The sequence below is a fragment of the Leptidea sinapis genome, chromosome Z (genome assembly GCF_905404315.1).
Source record: "Leptidea sinapis chromosome Z, ilLepSina1.1, whole genome shotgun sequence".
Taxonomy (NCBI): domain Eukaryota; kingdom Metazoa; phylum Arthropoda; class Insecta; order Lepidoptera; family Pieridae; genus Leptidea; species Leptidea sinapis.
The window spans coordinates 17,171,531-17,186,640 of record NC_066312.1 but is presented as its reverse complement, the minus strand read 5'-3'; the positions used below and the strand labels follow the sequence as shown (position 1 = coordinate 17,186,640).

The window sequence follows — 15,110 nt, the reverse complement described above, 5'->3', positions numbered from 1 at the left end:
ACCAAATTTCGTTCAAACTTCGTAGATTTATCAAGGACCGATGTCAATACATTAAATTTTTTAACAATTCCATTTTTCAATTTGCAAAATAATTGTTTTGTTAATTTATATAATTTTTTTTATCTATCCTTGGATAAGGCAGGAATTGATGTTCATTTTAGATTTCAACCATTATTTTTTCAACCAAAGCGTGTTTATTAGTTATTTGAAACAATTTTTATTATTTGTTTGATTTGAAATTGTTTTGATAACATTGCTGTCAGGAGGTTGTCATAGTAATGTATGTTGATCTTACAAACCCATATGCCTACTGTGCCCTTATGGATGCTTGCAAGACAAATCTGAGCTTTCACCGACTGTCTAAACTGTATAAGTGATAAGATTTATTTAAATCGAGAAACTGAAGAACAACTAGAGCGATTTTTTATTTATTTATTGCCATTTATGAGCGAGTAGGTCGATATGATCACTTGCTAATTTCAGCAAATTGACGTTTCGTTAAAACACCCGAGATTTATATTAAGGAGAGGTATTCCCGATGCTTTAGACAAAAAGCGCTCGAACTTTAGATAGGTACACATCGACGCGGGCATAGCTGAGACACGAACCGAGCGATGCGGGTCAGCCGTTTTTGTAGTCTGTAATATTTTGCAGCTGTGTGTACGGTTTGCTGACGAAATGAACGAATGTATTGTATATACTCCAACGCACATAAAACTTTGATACTTAGCATGTGTAATCAAAACGATAATACATCGAGCTTGTTGAAAAAAATAATAAAATATTAAGAAAATCTAAAAAAAATCCTTTAAAATATGAGAAGTTCATTCATTACTATTTCTTATTCGTAGGTTTCATTATCGAATCAGAAAAACACCCTTCAAACGAAATTTATTTCAAATTGGTCCATAAACGACTGAGTACTAAATAAGAAATAAAAACAGAACTTATATTAATCAATCTTCTTTTGTTTGTAGACAGTTAAAAGTAACCAAAAATTTTTGTCTTTATGACAAGAGACTAGACAGGAAAATTACTCATAAAAGTATATGATTTAGATTCAAATATACTACTATATATCTAGATACAAAACAATTTATAATAGCAATAGGTATGACCTATTGCTATTATAAATTGATAGATCCATATATGTATACTTACAACATATTAGCATACTAACGGCCGTTCCCAATATTCATTCTATCCCTTGCTTGATATAATTATCGTAACTATCGTTGACTTGTCTGTCCCAATAAACTTATTGACGGTAACTCACTTTATCCGTACACGCTGTCTGTCAATGGGAGGACGTATAGCTTACCAGCGATAGAAGTTTGTATGAAAATTGTAATTCACGCGTCCCAATATAAGGCGATAAGAATGACTTATCGGGTATATTGGGATAGCTACAGATTATTGACAGCTAATTACTGACAGTAGAAGGCAGTAATTTATCTCAATAGTATATTGGGAACGGCCGTAACACTAACATAGCGTGCTATAGAGATAAACATATCTAACGGAGATACACCAAGCTAGAAAAGCAAAGCGAATTTATTGTTACTGTAACCGATTTTGTTTGACAAGTCATAAACAGTCAGCTTGGAATCAGCTCCTTATTATGTATAATAAACCACGAGCTACCGCTCAAATTATCAAATTACGCATTATCGAGCTGTCAGATCGTCTTACGCTAGTATCTTATATCTTTAAACGAGCAATTCTTGTATATGTATATATATATATATATCGGAAACGGCTCCAAAGATTTTCATAAAATTTAGTAAACAGTGGATTTAGGTTTCAATTTAAAAAAAATGTTGACTTATCCGTGTTTTAATGCGAAAAAGCTACAATAACATTAGAATACAAAGGTAAATTTTGCCACGATATACAAGACTATAATAGCTCAGATGGATTGGATGATCCTATTAATATTTAAAAATCCGAGCAAGGCTCGGTCGTCCGGATATTATTCAATATATGGATAGATCAAACATATTGTTAAGATGTATTGATTTAAAATACGTTTTTATTTATAAAATTTATAAAGAGTTGAGCTGCATCGGACAGGCACCGAGAAACAAAACAAACCCCATATTGTGTATACACTGAGTAATAGACAGATGAACATTTCAAAGGAAAACGTTATAGCGAGCACTTTTCCTACACATTTGCTTACTAAGCCAACTTAAGTCGCTCTTGACAAATGCTTAAGATAAACGGGTTATTTTACACACTGTTGGCATTGTTTATTTTTTATAAAGATTGTCTTGAGGCGCACCCTTCATATAAATAAAGAGATACATATGTTATGACTTATGATACGCGTTATTCCTTAAAATGGATGTCTTTATTCCCAGGATGTTATTTCTGTTTACCCGCATTTTATAATTTTACCCCAGATACTGAAATATAAAAATTATTTCAGAATTGCGACTACATAGTCTTGTTATGCCTACTACTCGGTTTAGTAGAGTTGGTAAGTCTTTTATTGGGCGATGTATCTATGCTTTTATGATCCCAGAAACTGTGTAGCGAAATTCAAAAGAATTGTTAAAAAACGTTTATGTAGTAAAGGTTACTATAACTCAAATGATTTTTTCTAATGATACCACAGACTATGAATGGAGCGAACGCCCGTTGGCTATTTAATGATACATTTAATTGTACGATAATACATAATATATTGAAGCGAAAATTTAAAATAACCCGCTGAGTTATTTGTGCCCGTTCTTCTCAGGTCTGAGGCATATTCTTTCGAATGGGCGGTAGTTTATGTCGTTAATGTATAAGTTATTTTACATTCTATTTTGAATGAAAATATTTGAATTTGAATTATAAATATTAATTAAGAATATAAACAAATTAAATACTTTTTAGAGTTTATTTTAATATATATAGTAATACCATAGAGTAGAAGTGGATACTTAAGTAGTATAAATTTGAAAGTGTTGATAGGTTTTTTAAAAGTCAGAATGATAGATTTAAAATGATTTTTCAAAGAAAAAAAGTTCAAAAAGCCATTGTATTACAATATTATGTATAAGTGATGGGTACAATAAATCAAAAGATTAGACGAGGTAAATTTTTATAGCAGAATACTAAGTATTGTTAATATATATATTTTATTTTATATTATATATCAAAGTATTATCGGACAGTCCATTAGCAAATCCAAAAACATTATTTAAGTGAAACTTTTATTAGATCGTCGTAATTTTTCCGTTCATCTATCGCATTTCGCATTACAAACGGCCGCTGTGTAGCAGTCAATTTATTAAATTCAACTATAAAATGGAAGGTTGGCTTAACGGTGTGAAGTGCCAGATCGTAGCTTTAGTTCCCGCGAGGGATCGTGGGTTCGAACCCCCCACCCTTAAAGAGGGTTTTTAATAATTAAAGTAGAAGTTTTTTTTTTATTAATGCTATTATGCTGAGTTCAGTTTCACATGTATCGTGGTTTTATATTATTGCTTCTTTATTTAATCTATTCGCTATATTTCGAACAACTAAGACAAAGGCCTTGGAAAGAATCCCACAGAAATATAATATTTTTAGTGTGTTATCAATGTACTACTATCTTATTAGCCAACCCCGACAAAGAATATGAACAGATGCCAATCTACAAGAGACTATTACAGCATGAGAAATCCTTGGTTTTTATTAAGCCATGAGATTTTTGTTACGCATTTTGTGAAATCAAATGTTACAAACAGGCGTTCACACCGATACTGTATCTAGACAAAATTGATTTTTCACTATGGTTACGAGAGCTATCAAAATATTGTTTTGCATCGGGTATTCGAAATTTGTAGAATAAATTGGTGCTTTTTTAACGACCTACAAACTTAAATACTTCAATAAATTGGACGTAGTTAAGCAGAAAGAACTCAAACTAAACACAGGCACTTTTGAGTTAAAGGTATTTGAGGTTTCATCTCTAAATAATATTCCATATAAATATATAAAAAAAAATCGACAGATTCGAGACCTTCAGGAGTATGATGGCATACTTAACTCTATTTTGACCAAAGTGTGATTTGAGTCCTATCTGCTTAACTGCGTCCAATTAAAAAGACTGCTTCTTATAAAATATCACATGCACAGTTATATTGTGTTAATAACGCCTTCATTACTGTACAAAATAAATATATTGTGTTTTATATCGTCTATTTTAATGGTAATCTTAAAGCTTAAAGTGCAAATAGGTAAATTAGTCTCTCAAGGTATCCAGATTACCCTGCTTGTGCCTGATCGACTATAAATCACTGATTTCGTGCAAACAGAACAGGTCTCGTTACGTAATCTGGCATGATTCAAGAATCTAGCGACATTGCTAATATATTATTACTACAAAATGACATACATACGTACATACATATAGATATAAAACGTTTTGGCTAAAGCAGCCTTCATTTGTTAATTTTACTTAGAGACGTGTCTCCACGTAGATTTCAGTGCATTATATTCATTTTATTTACTTTTATTATGAACCAATGACAACGAAATCGGTTAAGCCATAATCAAATAGATAAAATTCTAAAGTCATTAAGATTTTTATGCTTTAATCACAAATATGAGACTTTTCCCTTTACTTGTGGTGACGGTATTACTTGCCAAACTTCATAGTTCTAGGTTAATGAAATCTAATAAATTATAATTCCCTTGAGAGTGTCGAAATATACATTTTTTGTGGCATAAACGTCTGTACTTTTTTTATATTATCTTAGAATTTCTATTTTCCCACCTTCAAGATACTGTAGACTTTAGTATATCATTTTAATTTCAACTCGATACTTCCACGCGTTCTGGATGTATGGGGTCTTGACAGACATACGGACGAACAACAAAACGCTCCTATATGTATTTATAATTTCGAGCTACGATACCTTAAAAAACGGATAGCAAATCGAATTCAAGATCGTAATAAGATCGGCTTGATTATATCTCTTAAAGAAACATGTTAAGAAATAGCCAGCCTCTTACTTGATTGATCACTCACCCTTCTTTCCAATAAATATTAAATAAAGTACGTAAGCAATTTGTACGTCTCACTTAGTTACGATGAAATGATATATTAATATAGAGGAAGATGCATCGTTGTTCAGCTACGGATGTACGTGATCATTGCTTCTTCTAGGACCACAGATCTTATAAAGTTTAAAATACGGAAATACACTTTACACTATGATATGAAATAGTTTATTTTACTATTATGTGAGTAGTTTTTATGTACATAGGGAAATTAGTTAATGTAGTTTAATTCAAAGTTATCATTTCGTTATTGATTTTCTAGTCTTTACTCAATACATGTGTCATTAACAAGACTTTTATCTGCATATACATACTTAGCCGTTTCAATAACAATAGTCAGTGTCCTTATTTCAATAACCATCGTTTAGCCAGTTCAGTTTATCAATACAGGTAGTTCAGTCAGTGTCCTTACATCAATAACCTTAGTTATGTCGATGTCCTTTTTTCAGTAACCACATTTCAGTCAGGGTCCTTATCCCAATATCCATAATTCAGTCAGTGTCCCTATCTCAATAACCATCGTTTAGCCAGTTCAGTTTATCAATACAGGTAGTTCAGTGAGTGTCCTTACATCAATAACCTTAGTTATGTCGATGTCCTTTTTTCAGTAACCACATTTCAGTCAGGGTCCTTATCCCAATATCCATAATTCAGTCAGTGTCCCTATCTCAATAACCATCGTTTAGCCAGTTCAGTTTATCAATACAGGTAGTTCAGTGAGTGTCCTTACATCAATAACCTTAGTTAGTTCGATATCCTTTTTTCAGTAACCACATTTCAGTCAGGGTCCTTATCCCAATATCCATAATTCAGTCAGTGTCCCTATCTCAATAACCATCGTTTAGCCAGTTCAGTTTATCAATACAGGTAGTTCAGTCAGTGTCCTTACACCAATAACCTTAGTTAGGTCGATGTCCTTTTTTCAGTAACCACATTGCAGTCAGGGTCCTTATCCCAATATCCATAATTCAGTCAGTGTCCCTATCTCAATAAGCATCGCTCGTTTGTCCAGTTCAGTTTATCAATACAGGTAATTCAGTCAGTATCGTAATCTTATTAAGTAAGGTTCGTATCTTACGTAGTTAAGAGAAATATAAATTTCGTAAGATTCGAATAATTCCAAACAGGAATCTTCTTCGTCATTTTTGAAGTAAACTTTGATCCGCGCTCATGAGGCCTGTTGTACCTATTTACATATAATAATATCACATTGAAAATATAAATGAGAACACAAAATACAGGATATAAAATTACAGGTTAGGTGCTACAATAAGTGATGTTATTATCTACCTGTAGTACATAACTTTATCGTTTTTACAGTATATTATTAAATTATTTATTTATATGTTAATATTAATTGTAGACGATAATAGTATATTTCTAACATGCCGGACAAACCTAGGATCTATCAGCAAAATATACAAGATAGACTTAAGGAAGCTTGGTATGAATTATATAATTGCAGGAATAAATATTACCTGGTATTAGGTAGTTTTCAATAAACTTAAGCATTTCAGTATACTAAAGTTCTCTCAGTGATATTCTGTAGCGCGACAACATGTCGTTGCTTTTTACCAAATGCGTGTCTAGCGCATTGGCGGTCTAAAAGGTCTTTGTAATGTTCTCGTCATAATGTTGTTATATAACAAAAGAGCTTCATATTCTTCAAGCTGAAGTAATTTAATACATATACTGAGTTTGTATAGACTGTATTTTTATTAGCTTTTGATGATGCAGTAAAATGGAAGCTGTAATAGTTTTAACATCAATGAAATTGCTTATTTATGAAAGGGATTGTATTACTTTCATTAATTAGGGGAAAACATAAGAATATTATTGCGCTCACATCCTTGTCAGGGCTTCGTGAAGCGTAGAGTTTTAATATGTATATGGTACACTATGTCGCAAAATGAAAATATATATTATATGAATTAGAATCAAAAGATTGAAGTACACAGGTACGTCGGTACAGCGGTCGTCGGCAAATTGTTCACAATATAATTTTGTAACACGTGTATAAATATATACCCCATAAAAGTCATAATAATACTTATATCGGAGTCCTACCGCCTCAAACCCCACGGTTTTCGTATCGTCGCCCGGTAGTCGGGCCGCAGAAACGCTTTCGCACACCTTTGACACGTGTAATATAACCTAACCTAACCCTTTCACAAATATTTTTTTCTTGTAAACCCCATAGAATTTAAAAAAAAATCTTTGAGAATCTAAATCATGAAATATTTACCAATTTATTACCTTAGAATTATCGTTGTACAGCTTGGGCCCAAAGGTGTATGGGATTTTGGCGATCTCCTTTATATCATACCGCTTGCAATATTTGAACACATGAACAGCTTTTACAATACAGCTGAAGTTTACTGATGTTGCAATAATTAACGAGATGTTAAGTAATATTTTAAAGTAAAAATATATAGAAAAATGTATACATACGGACACAAGTATTAACGTGAGTATCATTTAGTATTCAATCTTAGTTGTAATTCGTACAAATTCACTTTTATTGAAATTGTAAGTTCCTTCTTTATTTCTCCATAATCCGATGAACACATTTTTTTCAATTTCTATATTTAAGATAGTCCATGTCCGGCATGGGCTGCCTCCGAAAACTTGTATAGGATCAATAGTGGTGAGAACTAAGTCCATGTACCTATTACTTGAGGATTAAGAAAATTATTAAAATGCTTAATTTTAAAAGTAAAAAGATCATTAAATCATAGATTGGATAAGCAGCCCCAGTGTCCAAGTAATACCCTGATTGTTAAAGTCCCCAATGATCAAGAAATCTTCAGTGGGGCGAGTCAAGTATTATCTAACGTCTTTCGAAATTTCCTCAAGTTTACTTTCATGATGCTGAAGTCCTACCGCACTTAGAAACTTTTTAACGCCATGAAGAACACCACTCTATTCGGTTTTATGAACAGTTATAGTGCTGTTACGTGCACGACGAAATACCTACATAATTCCTGTATTCTTACAACTCGCGGTCGAATACGCTTTCATTTAAAATCTTTTCTATAACACAAAATATATATTTTTTAGTTCCGATTCTATGTATATAAGCTATCGAACCATATAGACCTATTTACTATGATGATTATTATTAAGTGTCAATATTATCACTAAAGACCGTGATTAAAGACGTCCCAGTACAATGCACAATTAACTGAAAGATTCTTTACAAATTTTGTAATTAATTGAGGATTTTGATTTTGATCGTGTTTCCCGCTAGTCATCATAATATTTGACATAAATTTACTTTAATAATATTGATTACTAGCTTGATACCCGCGACTTCGTCCGTGTACACACATGACTAAGCACGTAGTACTTATAAAAATCTTTATTTCTTAACAAAACTTAAGATTTATCGTTCATAAAAATTTTGATTGCAAATTTTATTTGAGCTTAAATTAAGTTTATATTTAACCTGCTGTGAAAGTTGGTAAGATATAAAAATTCTAATTAGTTATTCATTTTAAACTATTCTTTCAATATGATTTCTGAACGACGCGACGGCGGACACATCAAAGGAAGAACTATATTGTTGTTTTTATTTAATTCCGAGCATTTTCATATTTATTCACATTTTAAACCTTCCCTGGACTGCCACAAATAATTCAAGGCCAAAATTAGCCAAATCGGTCCAGCCGTTCTCGAGTTTTAGCGAGACTAACGAACAGCAATTCATTTTAATATATATAGATAATAAACCAGATTCTTACTATAGAGGATGAAGATAAAATTATGCGTTAAAATCCAAAAACTTAATATACAAATATATATCTATAAAATTTTAAGACTTCCAATGATAATTTATATTTATATGATAGGCCTAATCTTACTTTGCAAATAACTGAATTTTAAGTATGTAATCCCCCCAGTGCTTTAGGCTCTTGTTAATGTAACATCAGGACAAATTATTATGTTCAGATTCTAATAACCTCGCCAGATTCACAGAGAATAGAGGTTTTAATGAATTACAATATTAAATTCCACAGATTAATGGATATTGTTCCTACGTTTCACTTCAGTTTGCTAGTAGCGTTTTTTATTCTATAATTTTCTATGTTGTCCTGCAAACAGGATTGATATTTTTACGGCAGCAATTTCTGAACTCTATCTGTGCTCAACCAACGATGTCTATGAAAATACTATCAGGCACGATTCTATTTCCGGACGAGATAGATTTTGTTCATTTTTCGTAATTTAGTTTGAAAATAAAATTTGAAACATCATTTTCAGTTGCTCTATTGGTAACTACATATACGCATGTATACATCGTTCCGGATACACTTAACATGTTTTCTTATATATAAAAAGTAACAGCTTATAACTTGAGCTATCTGCCAGTAAAAAAAAATTTAGCTGTTTCACAAATAAGCCAGTAAAAAGAGACAGTCAAAAAGACTATCCGACAAGCGAAAATCTCATTAAGGCTAATAATGCGAATTACAATATTGTCACCGAGCGAGGTTCTCTTCGAGTCGATTTGAACTGACTTTACCGAACGAGCGTTATGTAGTCGAACGTGACGATTCAGTCTCATTCAATACCTTAAAATATACGTTTTTAAGCAAAAAGTTTAGGTAAAGAAAAAAAAAGATCTTATGCAGTTAGAAAGAACTTTATAATTCGAAATTACGAACGGGTACTGCAATTTAATTTATTTGTGTAAACTAACGTACTTATTTTGTCAGGACTGAATCAAATATGTTTCTGAATTCATATAATGTCTCTTCGAACATAGCAAAAACAAGGCGTGTTGCTAGCTATAAATATTAGATTGCTCTGTATTTCTGAGAGATTGTCTGCTAACACATGTGGCTACACTAACCAGTGTGTTAAAAATTCACACATCCTATCATTTGCATCGTGCCAAAAGCTAACCTTTGTACCGAATTCGATTGTCTAGGCTGGATTCAGATATTACGAAGGAGTGTGTGTGACGAAGGGAAAGAAAGAGAGGGGAGATCTTTGCTGGCTTACATTCGCTGTATATGGACAAGGCCTGATCCTAGAATTATCTCCTTTATTAGAAAAAAATATCTGGAGCCGAGCGGAGGAGTCCGAGCCTTACTCGGGTTTTTAAGAGTACAAAACTTGAACAAAAATAAAAACTAATAGGACATCTGGATTTGAATGTCCAATCTGAGCTATAATAGTCTTGTATATAGTGGAGAAATTTACCTTTGTATTCTAATGTTATTGTAGCTGTTTCGCATTAAAACACGGATAAATCTACATTATTTTTAAATTGAAACCTAGCTAGATCGATTTCTCGCCCCCGAAATTACCTGTATACTAAATTTCATTAAAATAGTTGGAGCCGTTTCCGAGATTCAGAATATATATACAAGAATTGCTCGTTTAAAGATATAATATAAGATAAGACATTTCCTTTATCAGATCTCATATTAACTAAATACACAGTGACGCTTTAAACTGATAGATTTCTACGAGAAAACACAATTTTAAAATTTCAGTCTGCATTTCTATGCTTTTATAATATTTGAGGTAATTTTTGGGCATATATCCCGTGTTGCAAGGAGTAACTTAGAATATATTCAAAACAAAATTGAAACGAAATAAATGAGTCGATGGCGGCCATTTGTATAGTAACAAATGTTTTGTTTAGTTTTGTGATTATTTTATGAGACCGTGCAACTTCGTTCCTAGCCCACCAAAATAGAATTTGCAGTACATCTGATTAAAATTGTCATATTGTTGAACGGATGTTCTTGTAATGTTTTTGTAATGATTAACACACACTACTGGACCGATTTTAAAAATTATTTCACCATTATAAACCTGCATACATTATTCAAACCTCTGTAATAATCCTTCTCGCATTAAGTGATATTTTAAGACGGTGTTAATAATTAATTATTCAATAAATATAATGAATTATAAAATTTCAATCTAAAGAAAATAATGCAATATTAAAATAATAACTAGTAAAATAAAACTTTTATGATAACAAAAATAAATCTCAAGTCCGATTTAGTAGACTTTTCACAACCACGAGATCGTTATGTAATAAAGATAAATCCCACAACTATAAAATATTAAATTAAAAAGCTTGAATGAGAAAAAACATATTCGTCATCTTTACTGACACTGAATGTCAGTTAATTTGCTGTAATAATTAACTGCATAAAAAATAAAACAAAATACATAACTTTCCAGTTTACTTTACAGTACTCTAGTTTTTTTTTATATTATTTAATGTAGTTTAAAAATGTATTCTACTGATGGTATTGCCAGGTGTTACAGGAGAAGAATAAATTTGGGTGAAATACTCTCATTTCATAGTATTAGCCGTCCTCTTCTCACTCCCCGTGTAGGTATCGAAATTGTAAGTACGCGCGGCGGCCACGACAGCGTGGCTATCCCTTAGGGACTCACGAGCGAGCTTTGTTCGTCACCTACTTTACCATACAAATTCATTGGTATTCACGAAACAATTACATTATAGTTATTTATGCAACTGTTGTGTAATAAGGGGTATTAAAACACGAATGTGGATTTATCTCACGAGGCGAAGCCGAGTGTGATAATAGTATCACATGAGTGTTTTAATACCTAATTATCAACAGTTGCATACAAGACTTTATCTACACCCAGAATATAAATCCTCTAAAAGATTCTGGAACAGTTAGCTTACTGCTAACATTAAAACACCAGTCCTAGTAGTAACCTTATATCATTTGTTACTGATTATATACAAATAAAATAAGTATTAATGAAACAATTATTTATTTTAGTAGTAATTTACATTTTGTATAGTGCAATTATTAAAATTCACTCGAATATAATGTTCTTTTGCAGCGTTTAAAATGAATCGCTCATTGTTTAAATGGCGGGGATTCGAATAACCTACTTTTTTTTACGGCGCGCGACGTTCTGGGAGTGTGGAGCGCGCGTAAACAAAAATGTTCTTTTTTTGAAATTCATACAGATACCACGCATCGAGCAATAAGAACGTGGCTGTATGTTGAAACTCTTTTCGCATGAAGGGATAAGAAAAAAACATAGGAGTACAACATTACAACACTCTTTTGGGTGATATAATGGTTATTAGAACATTGGGTGTTTTAATGTTGGCAATAAGCTAACTCTTTCAGAATCTTTAATAGAGGATTTAAAGCATGGGTGTAGATAAAATAACGAATTCGAGCTAAATATTATTTTACTACGTATTGACAGTTGTTAAAAAGTAAATGTTGAGAGTTTAGTCATGCAGAGAGGATTACAGTCATCATTCATATAATTCAGTAGACTTGTTATACCTATATAATTTCAATGCAAACAATTCAGTCAACCAACCGAAGTGAGCGGGCACGGGGTACTGAATGCGAATTGGTCAGTTAATGATAACATATCGTTAACAATCGCTATCGGCTACTGTGAGTTTTATATAATACCTGACCCAATATCTGACCCAGCAAACATTGTATTGCCATAATACAAATTTCATACAACCCGGTTCAGCCGTTTCGGAAGAGTTTGGTAACAAACACCGCGACCTTAGAATTTTATATATATATATATAAGATTATCTGTGTATATAGTAAAGTAATTGCTAAAGTATCGGGAAAGGTTGACCTACATTTCAAATAAAAAAATATTGAATTTACGAGTGGAAGGTATCAGTGTAACTATGTTTGGACCATAGACGTATAGACGATGTGACAGCTCGATGTTGCGTGGCTAAATGTGATTTGTCAGTATGTGCGTTGCCTAGTGGTCTAATATAAAATCTAAAACTAAGAAGCTAATGCCACGCGTGGGTGATTGTTTACGACTTCTCAATCAAAACCGGTTACAGCAACAATAGATTCGCTACTTTTCTATCTTGCTTTTTTTATGAAAATAAGGTACGAGATGAGCAGGACGTTCAGCTGACGGTAATTGATACGCCCTAACTATTATAATGCATTACCGCTCAGGATTCTTGAAAAACCCAAAAATTCTGAGCGGCACTACAATTGCGTTCGTCACCTTGAGACATAATGTGTTAAGTCTTATTTGCCCAGTAATTTCACTACCCATGGCGCCCTTCAGACCGAAACACAGTAATGTTTACACATTACTGCTTCACGGCTGAATTAGGCGCCGTTGTGGTACCCATAATCTAGCCGGCTTCCTGCGCAAAGGAGCCTCCCACTGGTAAAAACAGTTGTATGTTGTTAGTCTCTACGCCACGGATGAGTAAAAAAAGAAGGACTCCGCGCCAAGATATTGAAGTGAAGCATCTTTATGCTAGTGTGTGTGTGGTTGCGAGGTATACCAACAATACAATTTTTACTCCCTTAAATAATCATATATCGACAAATACTTTTATAGTATTGCTTTTACACTTTATCACAACACACGACGGCAATTTTAAAATATTTTATTGCGACGCAAACTGATCTGTCACAGATGACGACAAATCTCATAATGGCGGCCGATCGGCTTGTATTAGTGTAAGTGTTTGCGTGGAGCTATGTATTTACACGGTTACCGGATTGTTATGGTGCCTCACTGTTATGTAAGGTGACACGGAGTCCTTCTTCTTTTATTCGTCCGTGCTCTATGCTAGTATTTTGTAAATCGATGGTGTGGACATTAAATTGTGGCAAATAAAGTTTCCTATTATTTGTCTGGAAGCGGGCGTTATTCTATTCTAAAGTATGTTTATGTCTAGTTGATGTAATAATGCGTATATTAGTATTTTCTTTGATGAACGCGAGTGTTACACATATAAATAAAACACTTTTAAAGGATTGAAACGCGTGTAATTGTGTAAATTGTAACTGTGTTTTAATATTAGATTTTTGCGTGAATGTTACATTTTTATTTTCAATTTTTGTTTATGGTATGAAATGTCGGGTTAACTAAAATCTGTATTTTCAGATTTAAAATAAGATCTTGAAACTTTAGGTTAATTAAAATTAAAATAAAAAAAGTAACTTTTACGCAAAGGTCTACAAAAACACGCATTTTAATCCGTTAAAAGTGTTTTATAAAAATGCGTATATTAATGAAAATATAGATAAATTTCGTAATAAATGAAACAATAAAATAATCTTGAAAACCCTCTCAATGTATTTTGCATTTTTTACCGGCAATATACAGTTTTAAAAAGATCCAAGACGCGTATCTGTTCAAGTTTACAATTTTCCTTTTTCTTTGCAACAAAGAAGAAAGGCTGAACTTTGTTTTTGAGATGTGACGATGTCTGTCTTATATATTATTAAATAACGTTTGTGGAGGCAGCTAGGGTGGGGCGTGAAAAATTCAAAGCAAGCAACCACGCTCAGAGGCCATCGTATAAAACGTGATGCAGCTTTTATAAAAATACTTATTTATAAGCTTTACGGTCATGTGAAGCTCACAGTACACTTTTGGCATATTTTGAAGTAAAACTTTTGATAAGATAATTTAAAAAAAATCATATTAAGGTCGTCTCGTTTGTTTTTTTTTTCGTTTTCGATACTTATAGAGGAGCCATTGCTCATCGCTGGGGTAATTAGAATATTTTCAGAAGATATTATAAAATCTATAGTATTAATTCTATAATAAATGGTATTTCAAAAATAAACTAAAAAAAACAGGTTTTTATTATATTAACAAACACACAACACAAAACAAAAAAACAAGCTAGTATTATTTTATAGAAAACTAAATTTATTTTGAAATTTAAAATTAACATCAATTCCTGCCTGATAGACGATTGATGAAAATTATATAATTATATAAAGATAAATCTACGAAGATTGAACTAAATCTGGCCGTTTAAAGTGGGTCAAAATCGCGCTCAAATGAGTCGATTACAAACAAACATACACAGTTGAAGGTAATAAAAAGCGTGTTCGCGTGCATAAGACTATGAGCTTGAATTTATTGGTATTAAAAAACTATGCGTTCAAAATTATTCTCAATATCAGCTGTTGTCAAAAAGTATTTGCAGAAAAAAAAAGAACAGATTGAATATACGCCTTTCTATTAGAAGAAACTAAGGCTTGGTAACTAAAGAGAATTTTGTGCTTTTAGCGTGTTTTTTAGAT

At 32.3% G+C, this 15,110-nt stretch overlaps 2 protein-coding genes across 3 annotated transcripts in view; both read left to right on the top strand.

The window, feature by feature from the left end:
- The window catches only part of LOC126978864 (FK506-binding protein 2), a 53,290-nt gene that overhangs the window by 24,261 nt on the left and 13,919 nt on the right, over window positions 1–15,110 (top strand). The gene's annotated exons all lie outside the window — the stretch shown is intronic.
- Window positions 1–15,110, top strand: part of LOC126978866 (uncharacterized) — a 223,630-nt gene that overhangs the window by 204,647 nt on the left and 3,873 nt on the right. The window lies entirely within an intron of this gene.